This window comes from Haemaphysalis longicornis, unplaced genomic scaffold, assembly GCF_048455015.1.
Source record: "Haemaphysalis longicornis isolate Haplotype H1 unplaced genomic scaffold, Haemaphysalis longicornis Haplotype H1 scaffold_423, whole genome shotgun sequence".
NCBI lineage: Eukaryota > Metazoa > Arthropoda > Arachnida > Ixodida > Ixodidae > Haemaphysalis > Haemaphysalis longicornis.
Window position 1 is genome coordinate 117,563 of NW_027526368.1, and position 12,945 is coordinate 130,507.

At 51.2% G+C, this 12,945-nt stretch overlaps 1 long non-coding RNA gene across 1 annotated transcript in view; it reads left to right on the top strand.

Annotated features, from left to right (window-relative positions):
- LOC144137614 (uncharacterized) overlaps positions 1-12,665 on the top strand; it is a 35,809-nt gene extending 23,144 nt beyond the window's left edge. Inside the window, exons 4-5 of the long non-coding RNA XR_013315695.1 lie at positions 10,541-11,001; positions 12,454-12,665. This is a non-coding gene — a long non-coding RNA (uncharacterized LOC144137614). The remainder of the gene's footprint in view (positions 1-10,540; positions 11,002-12,453) is intronic.
- Positions 12,666-12,945: the final 280 nt, after the last annotated feature.

Below are 12,945 nucleotides of genomic sequence, written 5' to 3' on the forward strand. Positions count from 1 at the left end.
CCTTCATGCCCACTACAACCTCTGGAAGCCGCCAAGCCAGTCCAACAAGAGCCAGCCTCCGCGTGCAAGATTTACCACCCGAGTTCGGTCTACTACCGGAGAAGACGAAGAAGAAAAACGTCGCAACCAGCACCATGCTCAACCAAGCCAATCCTCCTGTCGTTCTGCAGCAGCCACGGGAACCGCCATCATTCCGAGGAGCCCCCGCAGAAGACCCAGAAGAATGGTTGGAGAAACTGGAGCGCGTCCGGAAATTCAACGGGTGGGACGACGCAGAAACGTTCCGGCACGTTTTCTTTTACTTGGAAGATTCGGCTCGCACTTGGTTCGAGAACCACGAGAGCTCCTTGACAAACTGGGCTCAGTTCAAAAGCGAGTTCACTAAGACCTTCACTACCGTCGTGCGGAAAGAAAGAGCCGCCCTTTTGTTGGAAACACGCACGCAACACCCCAACGAAGGTGTCGTGATCTTCGTTGAGGAGATGAAGCAGCTATTTCGCCGCGCGGACCCCGAAATGACGGAAGAAAAAAAGTTGCGCTTCTTAATGCGCGGAGTGAAGGAGGAACTGTTTGCTGGACTTGTCCGAAATCCGCCCAAAACCGTCGCCGAATTCGTGACCGAAGCCAGCACCATTGAGAAAACCCTCGAAATGCGTGCTAAGCAGTATGACCGCAACTTTGTTGGCGCGGCCAATGCGAACGACTTTGGCAGCACGCGGATCCCAGCCGACAGCCTACGCGAGACTATCCGCGCAATAGTGAGAGAGGAGCTGCGGAAACTTCTCCCAACGCCGCCGCAGCCCCAAGTCGCTTCCCTCACCGACGTGATTAGAGAAGAAGTGCAACAAGCGTTGGGAACTTCTACGCCATCCGAGGTACCCCGAGAGCCACAAGCTATGACATACTCCGCGGCTGTTCGTCGACCCCGCCCTGCTCCAACACGCCGTCAAGAGGCCCCGCCGTACCGCCGCCCACTGTCACCCGCCCGAACCCCGGTAGCCCGAACCCAGACGCCGAGGAAGACGGACGTATGGCGAACTCCCGATAACCGTCCTCTGTGCTACCACTGCGGAGAGGCCGACCACATCTACCGTCGCTGCCCATACAAGAGACTCGGACTGCGTGGTTTCTCCGTCGACGCACCTCGCCCTCTCCCTGGCCAACGACCACGTGAGATCGACGAGTATCTATCTGAAACCAGCCGTGGCCCAGCGCGTTTCAACCGTTCGCCGTCGCCCTACCCATACCAATCGCCGAACCGCCGTAGCAACGCTGACTTCGCCCGTGGAAGGTCCCCCAGCCCACGCGGGGGAAACTAAAAGCAGCAACTTCTGGAGGTGAAGTTGCTCTACGGCGAAAAACCGGAAACCCTCCAACGACGCAAGGACGCGCCGAAGACAGTGATTCACGACATGCCCTCATCCCGACAACCCGACCTAACCCTGATGAGACTCCCGAACACGACGACAGCTATACGCCGCGACGCTTACCCGACCTGACCGAGACGTCCGCTGAGAAGACATGGACAACGACGACGCACAGTGCCCGACCGTCAACACGCACAAGCCGAGATGCGACGCCCCGACGCACCCGGAACTCGAGGAAAGCGGCATCCGACGTCAAGGTGTCCATCGACGGTTTTGATGTAGTCGCCCTCGTAGACACGGGAGCCGACTACTCCGTAATGAGCGGACCATTTGCGTCTAAGCTGAAGAAAGTTATGACCAGATGGGACGGTCTGCACATACGCACAGCAGGAGGCCACATCGTGACGCCAAGTGGAACGTGCACATCGCGCGTCACCATAGATGGCACGACGTACCCTGCAGTGTTCGTCGTTTTGCCCAACTGCTCCCGCGACGTAATTCTCGGAATGGACTTTTTGACAGACAACGGCGCAATAATCGATCTCCAGACGAAGTCGATAACTTTTTCCTCCGACCACTCCATGACGCCGGAATCGAACCCCGAACACCGTGCAGCTGTAAGGATCGCCGATGATCACGTCACCCTGCCACCCCGCGCAAGCTTGATGATCACCGTCTACTGTGAAGGTGCTGCTCCCGACGTCGACGCTATCGTGGAGAGTGACCGAAGGTTGCTTCTTGACCGCGGTGTGTCTGTCGCAAGAGGCATTGCGCGGTTCAAGCATCGCAAATCCCACGTTTTGGTCACCAATTTCACCGAGGAGTACCAGCATTTAAACAAGGGCGCTGCAATTGCGTTCGTCGAAGAAACGCAACTAGCAAGTGACGTGATAGCAGTCGCCGACTTTGAACGCGCACCCGACGATACCTTGAAGCTTCCGCACCCCTTCGACGTGAATCCGGCGCTACCGCAAGAAGAAAGGAACAAGTTATTGGCTTTGCTGCGTCGCTACAGCGAGTGTTTTTCGTCGAACTCAAAGTTACGTCAAACACCTCTGGCGAAGCACCGGATAATAACCGAGGATGGAGCCCGACCTACCCGACAGTCACCGTACCGCGTCTCTTCCCACGAGCGCGAAGCCATCCGGACTCAAGTCGACGACATGCTCAACGACGACATTATACAGCCATCGAAAAGTCTGTGGGCTGCGCCGGTCGTACTCGTGAAGAAAAAAGACGGCACACTGAGGTTCTGCGTTGACTACCGGCGATTGAACAAGATCACCAAAAAGGACGTGTACCCCTTGCCACGAATCGACGACGCCCTCGACCACCTCTGCCATGCGAGGTACTTCTCATCGATGGACCTCAAGACCGGCTACTGGCAAATTGAAGTGGACGAGAGAGATCAAGAGAAGACTGCATTCATAACCCCGGACGGCCTATACGAGTTCAAGGTAATGCCGTTTGGGCTATGCACGGCACCAGCAACGTTCCAAAGAGTCATGGACACTGTGCTAGCTGGCCTGAAGTGGCACACCTGCCTCGTATACCTCGACGACGTTGTGGTATTCTCCCGGACTTTCGACGAACACCTCGCAAGGTTGCAGTCAGTACTCGAGGCCATCCGTACGTCGGGGTTAACGCTGAAGCCTGAAAAGTGCCGCTTCGCGTACGAGGAACTGAAGTTTTTGGGCCATGTCGTCAACGCCGCGGGAGTCCTGCCTGACTTGGCGAAAACTTCAGCCATAGCGAACTTCCCAAGGCCGAAAGATAAGAAGGGTGTGCGCAGATTTCTTGGACTGTGCGCATACTACCGGCGCTTCGTCGCAAACTTCGCACGCATTGCAGAGCCGCTCACGCGCTTGACGAAAGATAGCACCGCTTTCAGCTGGGAAGACGACCAAGAAAAGGCATTCTGCGAGCTGCAAAAACACCTGCAAAGCCCGCCCGTGCTCGCTCATTTCGACGACAACGCCGAAACGGAAATACACACGGACGCCAGTGATATAGGCTTGGGTGCCGTCCTTGTCCAAAAACAAAGCGGGTGCGAAAACGTAATCGCCTATGCCAGCCGTGGTCTGTCGAAGGAGGAGAAAAACTACTCTGCCTCCGAAAAAGAGTGCCTGGCTATTATATGGGCCATTTCAAAATTTCGCCCATACGTGTATGGCAGACCGTTCAAGGTTGTAACAGACCACCATGCGCTGTGTTGGCTCGCCAATTTGAAGGACCCCTCTGGCCGTCTTGGGTGGTGGAGTTTGCGCCTGCAAGAGTTCGACATTACAATCGTCTACAAATCCGGCAGGAAACACTCCGACGCCGACTGCCTGTCCCGCGCCCCTGTCGACCCACCACCACAAGACTCTGATGAAGACAGTGCGTTCTTCGGGGTTGTTACGGAGAGCGACCTAGCCGCCCAGCAGCGTGCCGACCCCGACTTGCGAGTAATGATCGACTACCTCGAAGGACGTAACGTCGCCGTGCCTAGAGCGTTCAAGCGTAACTTACCAGCATTCAGCCTCAGAAACTCCGTCCTCGTGAAGAAGAATTTCAGCCCCGGAACAAGAGCGAATTATCTACTTGTCATCCCCGCAGACCTTCGTGACGAAATTTTGGAAGCGTCCCACGACGACCCGTCTTCCGGACATCTCGGCACAGCTCGCACTATTGCAAAAATTAAGGCGAAGTACTTCTGGCCCCGCCTTACATCCGACGTCACCCACTACGTTCGGAGTTGCCGGGACTGCCAGCGACGAAAAACGCCGCCGACAAGACGCGCCGGACTTCTACAACCGATCGCCGTCCCGCGGAGGCCCTTTCAACAAATTGGAATGGACCTTCTAGGCCCGTTCCCGACGTCACGATCGGAGAACAAGTGGATTGTCGTAGCGACAGACTACATGACGCGCTACGCAGAGACCGCCGCTCTTCCGCAGGGGACTGCACAAGAAGTCGCCAAGTTCTTTATAAACCAAGTTGTGCTGCGACATGGAGCCCCTGAAGTCCTAATCACGGACCGCGGAACGGCCTTTACCGCGGAGCTGATGCAAGGAATCTTACGCTACAGCAACACGGATCACCGAAGAACGACGGCGTACCACCCCCAAACGAACGGACTAACAGAACGTCTGAACAAGACAATTGCGGATATGCTGTCCATGTACGTCGACGTTGAACATAAGACTTGGGACGAAGTCCTCCCGTATGTCACGTTTGCGTACAATACAGCGACGCAGGAAACTACGCAGATGACACCGTTCGAGCTTGTCTACGGAAGACGACCGACTACGATGCTCGACGCCATGCTTCCGCATGTAGAAGAAGACGACCTCAACGCCGACGTCCAAGGATACCTTCAACGTGCGGAGGAGGCCCGCCAGCTTGCTCGAGTTCGTATAAGGGACCAGCAGCTGGTGGATGCCGGCCGCTACAACCTCCGACGCCGAGACGCCGAGTACCAACCAGGGGATCGTGTGTGGGTTTGGACTCCCATCCGACGACGCGGACTGAGCGAGAAACTTCTGCGACGGTATTTCGGACCCTACCAGATTCTGCGACGTGTTGGCCAACTTACCTACGAAGTGATCCCCGATGGTGACTCCGGCACATCACGACGACGTACGCGGCCCGAAGTCGTCCACGTGGTTCGCTTAAAACCTTTCTACGAACGATGACGAACTTTTATTTTCATTTTCGGACTGTCGCTTATGTTAGCATCGGGTCGATGCACTCTTAGAGGGGGGGTAATGCCGCGAACCATGCATTGGGTTTGTTTATTTGTGTTTTGCTTTTACCGCCCGGCTGCGCCGGTCTGTGTTATCTCCGTGCCAAGGGAAGCGTGTGTTCCATTCTTTCTGTGCCGCATGTGTTATCTGTTCAGATAGGGAGAGCATTCCGATCTAACGTGAACATCCCGGAATAATCTTCTTGCATCTACAATGTTCTCGATGCGAATCGACGATTCCAGAACCACGCGCGCCGAAAGATAAAAAGCCTGCAGAGCAGACGCCGGGGCATTCGATTCTGCGACGCTCGCCGACGCACGTACGTCACTTTGTTGACCACTGCTTCGCCGCCTCTGTATTCTTTTCAGTTGTTAGGGGAGCACAAGTTCGCTCCAATAAACTTGTTTCTTTTCCAAACAACTGCTTCGTCCTTGGCTACGTGACAATATGAAGCTCTCCCATTGAGTTACGGAGCAGTTTCGTGACCAGTAAAGCATTGAAGGACTCTGGCGTTATCCATTCTTGAAGGGACGTGATGTGAGGAGGTAGGCAGCTACAGTGTTCCTCGGGGAGTTTGGCACAGTCCCAGAGAGGCTGGTGTATGGTGGGTCGGTCGGCACTGCACAGAGGTCACGGAAGGGTAGGAAGGGGAACAGGCGTGGACCCTTCTGGTCTCTTTCGGCCGAAATGCCGGTACCAGGTGCATTGGTCGTGGACGTCGGGACTAACTGCTGTGCTGGAGCGGGCCTTGTGTAGAAGAACTGGGAGGCATTGCGAGATGTACTCGGGCACTGGTGGGTCCTGCTTTGGGGTCGTTTCCTTGAGGGCGACGGCGTCGCCACATTTTTCGGATATGGCGCTCAACAACTGGGTTGTTGAGGGCAGGTTTGGGAAGCAGGGTGGGTGTCGCATGAGAGTTCTTCTGGGAGGTACGAAGTGACGCAGATGCCATGCAATGGGCCGTCTCGTTCTCTGGGTTGGACTGGTGGCCAGGAGTCCATTCTATGAGAATTGTGGTGTCACACATATCGGCACTACAAATGTAGTCATGAGGATCTGGAGAGTGCATTGTGCTGATCGCCTCTGCATTGTCAGCATACATGACGACTCTAGAGGCATTGTGCTTTCTCTTGATGGACAAGAGGTCCCTCAGCAGCGCGTCGGCCAGTGAAATGGTTTTAAGTTCTGATGCGAGGAGATCGATTCCTGATTTCGTAGAAAACATCATGTACTCTGTCAAGCTCGGGTCGTTGATATGGTGTATGCCACACGTAAATCGGTCAGGTGCTAATGCGGCGTCAGTGTAGATGGCAGATGTGCCTGGTTCTAATAAGTATTGGAAGTGAGATGGAGTGTTTCTTTGATGCTGGTGCCTTTTGTGCTCTTTTGTCGACCTTGGTTTGTGATTTACCGGTTGTGTCCATTGCCAGGGCGGGTTTGGGTCAAAGCAGGGTCTTCTGATGACCCCGGCATGAAAGTTCGTGTCTCATCATAGGCGATGAGATGGCGGCTCCGAACGGCGAGTTCGCGATGGTCAGAACGGTTGTCGTGCATTGCTTCTGGTGTTACTTCAATCGGTGGCACTGAGGCAAAAGTATGCAAGTCATTTAGCTTGTTGTGCCGAGAGAGTCTGGTGATAACTCGAAGGAGTTTGTGATGTAAAGTTCAGACTTTATTTAGTTGGGTTTGCATCAGGTTGGTGCAGGTCCTCCCATATGTTAGCCGGGTTGTTGGAATGCGTCTACTGATGTTCCGGATGAGGGCAATGCCTGTGCCACCGAATTTCATGCCGATTCTGTGGATAAGGCGGGCTGTAGCATCCCAGCCCTGTCGGACCTGCTTAAGGTAGACAGTTATTATGGGCTAGCTGCATTCAGGAAGCATACCACAAAGTTTTGCAGCAAGCTACCTTTGTCATTAAAAATACTGTATGCTTCCAGTGATCACATGTGGGGCAGAAACTTGAGCACTCACAAAGCACCATGAAAAAAAAAATTCACATTGGCTCAATCAAGCCATGGAAAGTCGAATGCCAGGGGCAACAATTACAGATATGAACCGTAAGTGAATGAACAAACAAAAACAAACAAATAAATAAATCGGACAATGATTTGGGAACAAATTTGTGCAGAAGGTTCTTTAGTTGGAATCACAGTTACTCAATGTATACCCATAGTGAAACTCCCCATAGGGCTTGTATATCAAAAGCCATTCCTTGGTTCGCCCCCTGTGCTGGGGCACATGGGGAAAACTAATTTGAAGACTATTTTAAAGTGTAAAACATAACTGGAGTAATATGTAATTACTTCAGTTATTTTTTCGAGTTAAAAAACAATCTTTGTATTGTGATGTTTTGTAATTAAGCAAATGTTAAGCAAAGTTCAGTTTTTGTTTGCTAGGTGCCGTGTCGCAATAGGTAGAGGCACTGGACATATTTTAGAGAGAATGCAGATAGGCTTATGGTAGTGATGATGATGATGATGCAGTGTTCAGAGAAGATAACGAGCTGAACTGACAAGCCAAAGCCAGCACAGTAAAACAGGTGATTGGCATGACAACATCACTGCAATCTAAATATTTTGTTCCAGTCTTAATTGAAATTTAATTTGTGCTTTGTTTTCTTGTTCAAGATTCAGCCAGAGAAGATAAAGAAATTAATTGAATGTGTAAAACATATATACAGTCGAACACGGATATATCGAACTCCAAGGGGATCGCGAAATAGTTCAATATATAAAAAATTCGATATAAAACATATGGGCTCTGAAACCTCACCTATGGCAAACGAGCACTTACCGATCGTTGCATTCAAGAATGACAACTAATTCCGCACTCACGACGCAACAGGACGCTTTATTTCCGTGAAAAAAAAATTCGCTGACCTTGGCCTGCTTCTTCGTCCTGGAAATTAAATTAAAGAAGCTGGTCTCGATCTTCTCGAGGCTGCACAACTACAAAATTCCAGCAGTATGCTGCGCCTTCGCACACCATGCATAACACGCACGCAACCGAACAGCGCGCGCACCACAAGAACTTTGAAGGTAACAATTCCAAGGCTCTCTGAACGGACTCCAACAAAGCGGTCGCGATGGTAATATTCAAGAGAAACAGTGATCTCCGAAAGGTGCGGGACAACTCGCCAAACAGCAGCAACAGCAGCAAAATGCAAAAGGAGGAGGCCGCCAGCGCCTTCGTTCCCTCTACCCTTTCCCGAGACGATATCGGGGGAAGACCGACCCAGAGAGAGAGAAAAAAAACCCTTTTTCGGCAAGCCGGAGAACGTACGCTGCCGCAAAACAAAAAAAAGGACGTGCGCAGTCGGGGCATCCCTACCTCGCATTGTCACATTTTCCGAGCGTTCGGGCTTGTTTGCCTAGAGAGATTCAGCATACCGGACTCCGTCCGCTAACGCTACGGCGGCCGGTAGCGGGGCCCGACTGGGCACGCGCAAATTAGTTCCGGTAGGGGGGATTAGTTCCGCGAGCCAGTCTTCGCCATGCCCGCGCATTCCTCCACATTCTCCTCAACCTCAATCGGGGGTGCAGCGACCGCCGAAGAGTACCTTCCAGCTCGCACGGCGTTCGATATACGCAATGTCGGGAAAAATACGGTTCGATATAAACGCACGAATTCCTATACTTTTACACAGAATTTTCAAGGGGATAATTTACGAGTTCGATATAGACAATAATTCGATATAGCCGTGTTCGATATATCCGTGTTCGACTGTATATATATATTATGGTGCCCTTCGCAGATCATGTATGCCTATTCAGCGGACGAGCTCAGAGCGGCCGCCGAAAGCCTTGAGTGGATGCCTCATGACGGGTATAAGCAACGCTGCCTGTATAATCATTGCCTAACGCGTGAGCGAAAATGGCCAAACAGCCACTCTCCTGTTGCTCTGTGCTACCCTTTCCCGCTCAGTAGCCTTCCTACGTGCTTTCATGTCCACCGGCCAGCACCGCGTCTCGAAAACTATGCAAAATAGTTGAAAGTTTGTTTAGCGTTTCCCAGTTTGCACTCCTATGCCTTCTTCTTTTTCACCATGCCTCTCTGCCTTGGTCTGTCTCTGATAAAGCTGCCTTTGCTTTGGAGGAAAATCACTTGTGCTACCGCAGGCTGATGCCGGCATTGCGCACTTATCTACTTGGATCACGGGCACCGAAATTTTCGGAGTGGGGCATCCCCCCCCCTGTCCCCTCTGCATTTCGGTCTTGTTTTGTCCCCGCAGTTCGCACTCTGCATTGGTACGCACTTTTAAAATTGAGGACTGTACTGTAGAAGCGCCAGGACAGTGTGGTGGGACCCTCAGCTGCTTATCCTTTTGTTTTCTGTAATCTTCTGAAATTTACAAGCATGTAATATTTTTGGGAAGTAATGGTAGAAGTGAGTGCCTGAACAAAAAATATGCACGCAATTTTTTCTTCCTTGACCACCTAATCTGGCGGTGCTCCGCATTTTTGCTGTACCGGCCTATCCTCACCAATGCTATGCCTCCCGATGCCTCAGAAGATGATCCTCCATTTGAAGATCCGAATTTTATCAGAGCCCTTGGGCTGTTCGGCGTAGAGAGTGGTCTTTCAAGATTAGTGTAGAATTGGGCCTACTCCGGTCGTGAAAATCCCCTAATGGTAGATCTACACCTTAGCCTGACCTCCGTGGTCTGAAGGGAACCCCTGTGCCGTCTTCATGGACGCATCGTCTTTTTAACTGGGCTACTCCTCCCTTCCCCTCCTTCCCCTACCCCTATTTTGGCCGCATGGCCTTCCCTCGCCTAATAAAGGACTACAACAACAACAATCCCTTAATCCTTCAGAGAAAAAAAAAACGTCAGTAAAATAATGGCTGCACCATCCAAAAATATCGTTTTTCTGTTCATATTTGTCTTCCTGACAATTAATATGTTCTTACACTATTTCAGTACCGCCTCCATCAGTCATCTTTGGAAAAATGCAGCGAGTATGAAGCGAATGACACGTTGAAAGAGATCTCCAGTGCGCCCCAGAACTATCGCCCCGTCGCGTCTAAGATGTGAGCGAAACGACTCTTGAACTAACAGGCAAGCTGACAGACACACGTCGTAGAAGTGGCTGCAGCATTCGTGACTCGCAAGCAGTGACGTAAGGCGAGATGCCCGCTTGCGCGCGCTACATAGCGGATGAGTGCCTGAACTAAGAGTTCCTACCCTTCCCATTGAAAAGCGCGACGCGTTAGGCAATGTTTATACAGGCGGCGTTGGTATAAGGCATGAGTGGAGTTGTTTCTGGAGCGGAAGGCGGAGTGGGTGCTCCTGTTTGGTTGGGGCTCACCACAAGGGACCACAACACAAACAACTGCGCTGATGCATCCGTTAGGATACCCAGGGATATACTTCTGCATTGGTACAAGGCATGCCGTGGCCCTGGTGGACCTGGTCACTGATGGCTGGGAATCGTACTGCAGGGACAATCTCATCGACCACGCCAACGTCCGTGTACCAGCTACACTACGGCAAGCTGCTCCAGAGGATGCCAGCAGCAGGCGCACTGGACACACTCGCCCTTGGCAACAACGTGCATCAGGCGCCCAGCTCCAAGCCGGAGATGTACGCCTGATGGTGTACGGAGTTGCCCAAGGCTTCGGAACTCGCACCTGCCGAGCTGGCCGGCAGGGTCCTGCCTTTTGTGAGCACCAGGCACTTGTGCACGAACTTGCGGAAGAAACTTGTTCCCAAATGCGGTCGTCGTAACGGCAAAGGATCAGCACCAGCTTGGCTTTCTGGCCCTTGGAGACAAGTGCCAAGGCGAAAGTTTCTTTCTGGATGTTCCTGTGGCCATATCGAGCCAAGCTGGAGCCAGCAGCCCCTGCCACAGCATCAGGAGCCAATGGAGGTGGACCCACAGGCTGACGACAGTCTTCACGAGGTGGGACCTGCGTTTGGGCCGCTTAATGTCAGAACATGCGTCTTTTGAGGCAAAGCATGTCACGTATCCAGAAATTATCTAGAAAAGTTTAAAAGTGCTGCTGTGTTACCACAGTCAGGAGTCTGGATAAGTTTTGCCACAATTCTCATGCAAGTACTAAAGCATTAACTGAATAAGCATATATAGAATTAGGGATATTAACTCTTTATGTATTTACCCATATATGTTGAAAAATGCCTGATCACTGGCATATTGTCAGGCTCGGTGGGACAATAATTACAAGAGAAGAACTTTGGAAACGAGACTAGGTTTTATAATACCCGGAACTCACATAAGGACACACATAACAAACAGAGACCACTAAAGAGTAAGAGGGAACAAAACAAAGCTAGAGAACAAGGTAGAAATTAGCGAGAATGCGGCATAGCAAACGGGAAAGAGTTCAAGAAGCGCGAAACAGTCAAGGTCCGGGAATGCAGGGCGAGCACACAATTATGGTTCGCTGCGGGGACGGGGTTTTCCTACCTCACGTCCCAGTAGTGGTGTTGCGGTTTTGAAACGTCCAGGTGATGTCGTGGCGGCGGTAGTAAAGCCAAGGTTCGCACAGGTCCTTGAAAACCTTGAAAACCCTTGAATTTAGAAGTGTAAATTTCAAGGCCTGGAAAGTCCTTGAATTTTTTAAGGGTCCTTGAAAACCCTTGATTTTTCTGGAGATAACCAATCTTTTCACAAGAATTTAAAGTGCTCGTCGTGAATTTTAGGTGTTACAAATGTAAAGAAACATTGGAACTATCAAGTTTCAGTGTATTGCGTGAAATTACGAGTTGTGGATTCTCATTATTACGAGGCAACATTGGGAACAGCACTCCTCAATAGAATTCATGTCACGATACAATCCTGTGAAAGCCGGCTTCTGTTCTCTATCTTGAATGTTCCATCTAGTTTGTGGATGGCCTTTCATTGCCTGTTTGCTATGCCTCATACGCTCCATCTGCGTTTGCTTTTACGTGCAAATGGTGGACGTGTACATAGTTCATCCTGCCTTGCAGCAACACTTGCTGAGTTAATTTCAGCTGATACTCTTGCTGACAAAGCAGGAGATGCAGGCAACATTAACTAAGTTTTGAACTCAAGCAGCCTCAGCAAAACACCAACAAAAAAGAAAAATCTAAATATAAACTATGAAAAAAAAAATAAAGCTGGGGGAGCATTCATGAACCCATAGCGCCTATCTAAATGTGCATTAATATTCTTGGGTATTAGACCATATTAAAATTTTGCATTTTGTTGAAAAAGTTATAAATAATCCCAGATAAAACATAGGATGGGGACCTTGAAAATGTCTTTTCTGGTTCTTGAAAGTCCTTGAAAACCCTTGAATTTTTGCTTTTGAAGCCCGTATGAACCCTGAAAGCATGCTTCCAGCTCCCGTCACCGTTGTGGCGAACGCAGCTTGGGGTGTCGCTGTCTCCCACCGACGCACGGGGAGACACCTTCCTGGCGGACGAGAAGTCTTGGAGGCTGCAGTGGTGGATGACCTCCTGGGGCACGGCACGGGTCCGGTCGCCCGACCGCCGCGCATCCCGGTCACGCTCCACTTGCGGTGTTCCTCTTCGGCCGCTTCTCCCCCCAGCTGCTGTCGTTGGCCGCTTCCGATTGGCTGGCCTGTGAGTGCGGGATAGCTGTCCCCTGAAAACGATGATGATGGTGCCGTCGGGATGTTTGGAACGTACCCCGTATAGCACATCGTCGTTATCGTCTTCATTTTCCAGTTCACTTCGTGACACATATTAAGGATTCAGTTGGTATGAAGAAGATGGCTAATTATAGAGTTGTATGGAAAGGTCAACAACTAATGTATAGAAGACCATGGGTAAAACGGCCATAAGAGCCTGCATTCTTGTCCCTAGTGGAGCTCACTTTGTAGCACAAAAGACCTCGGTA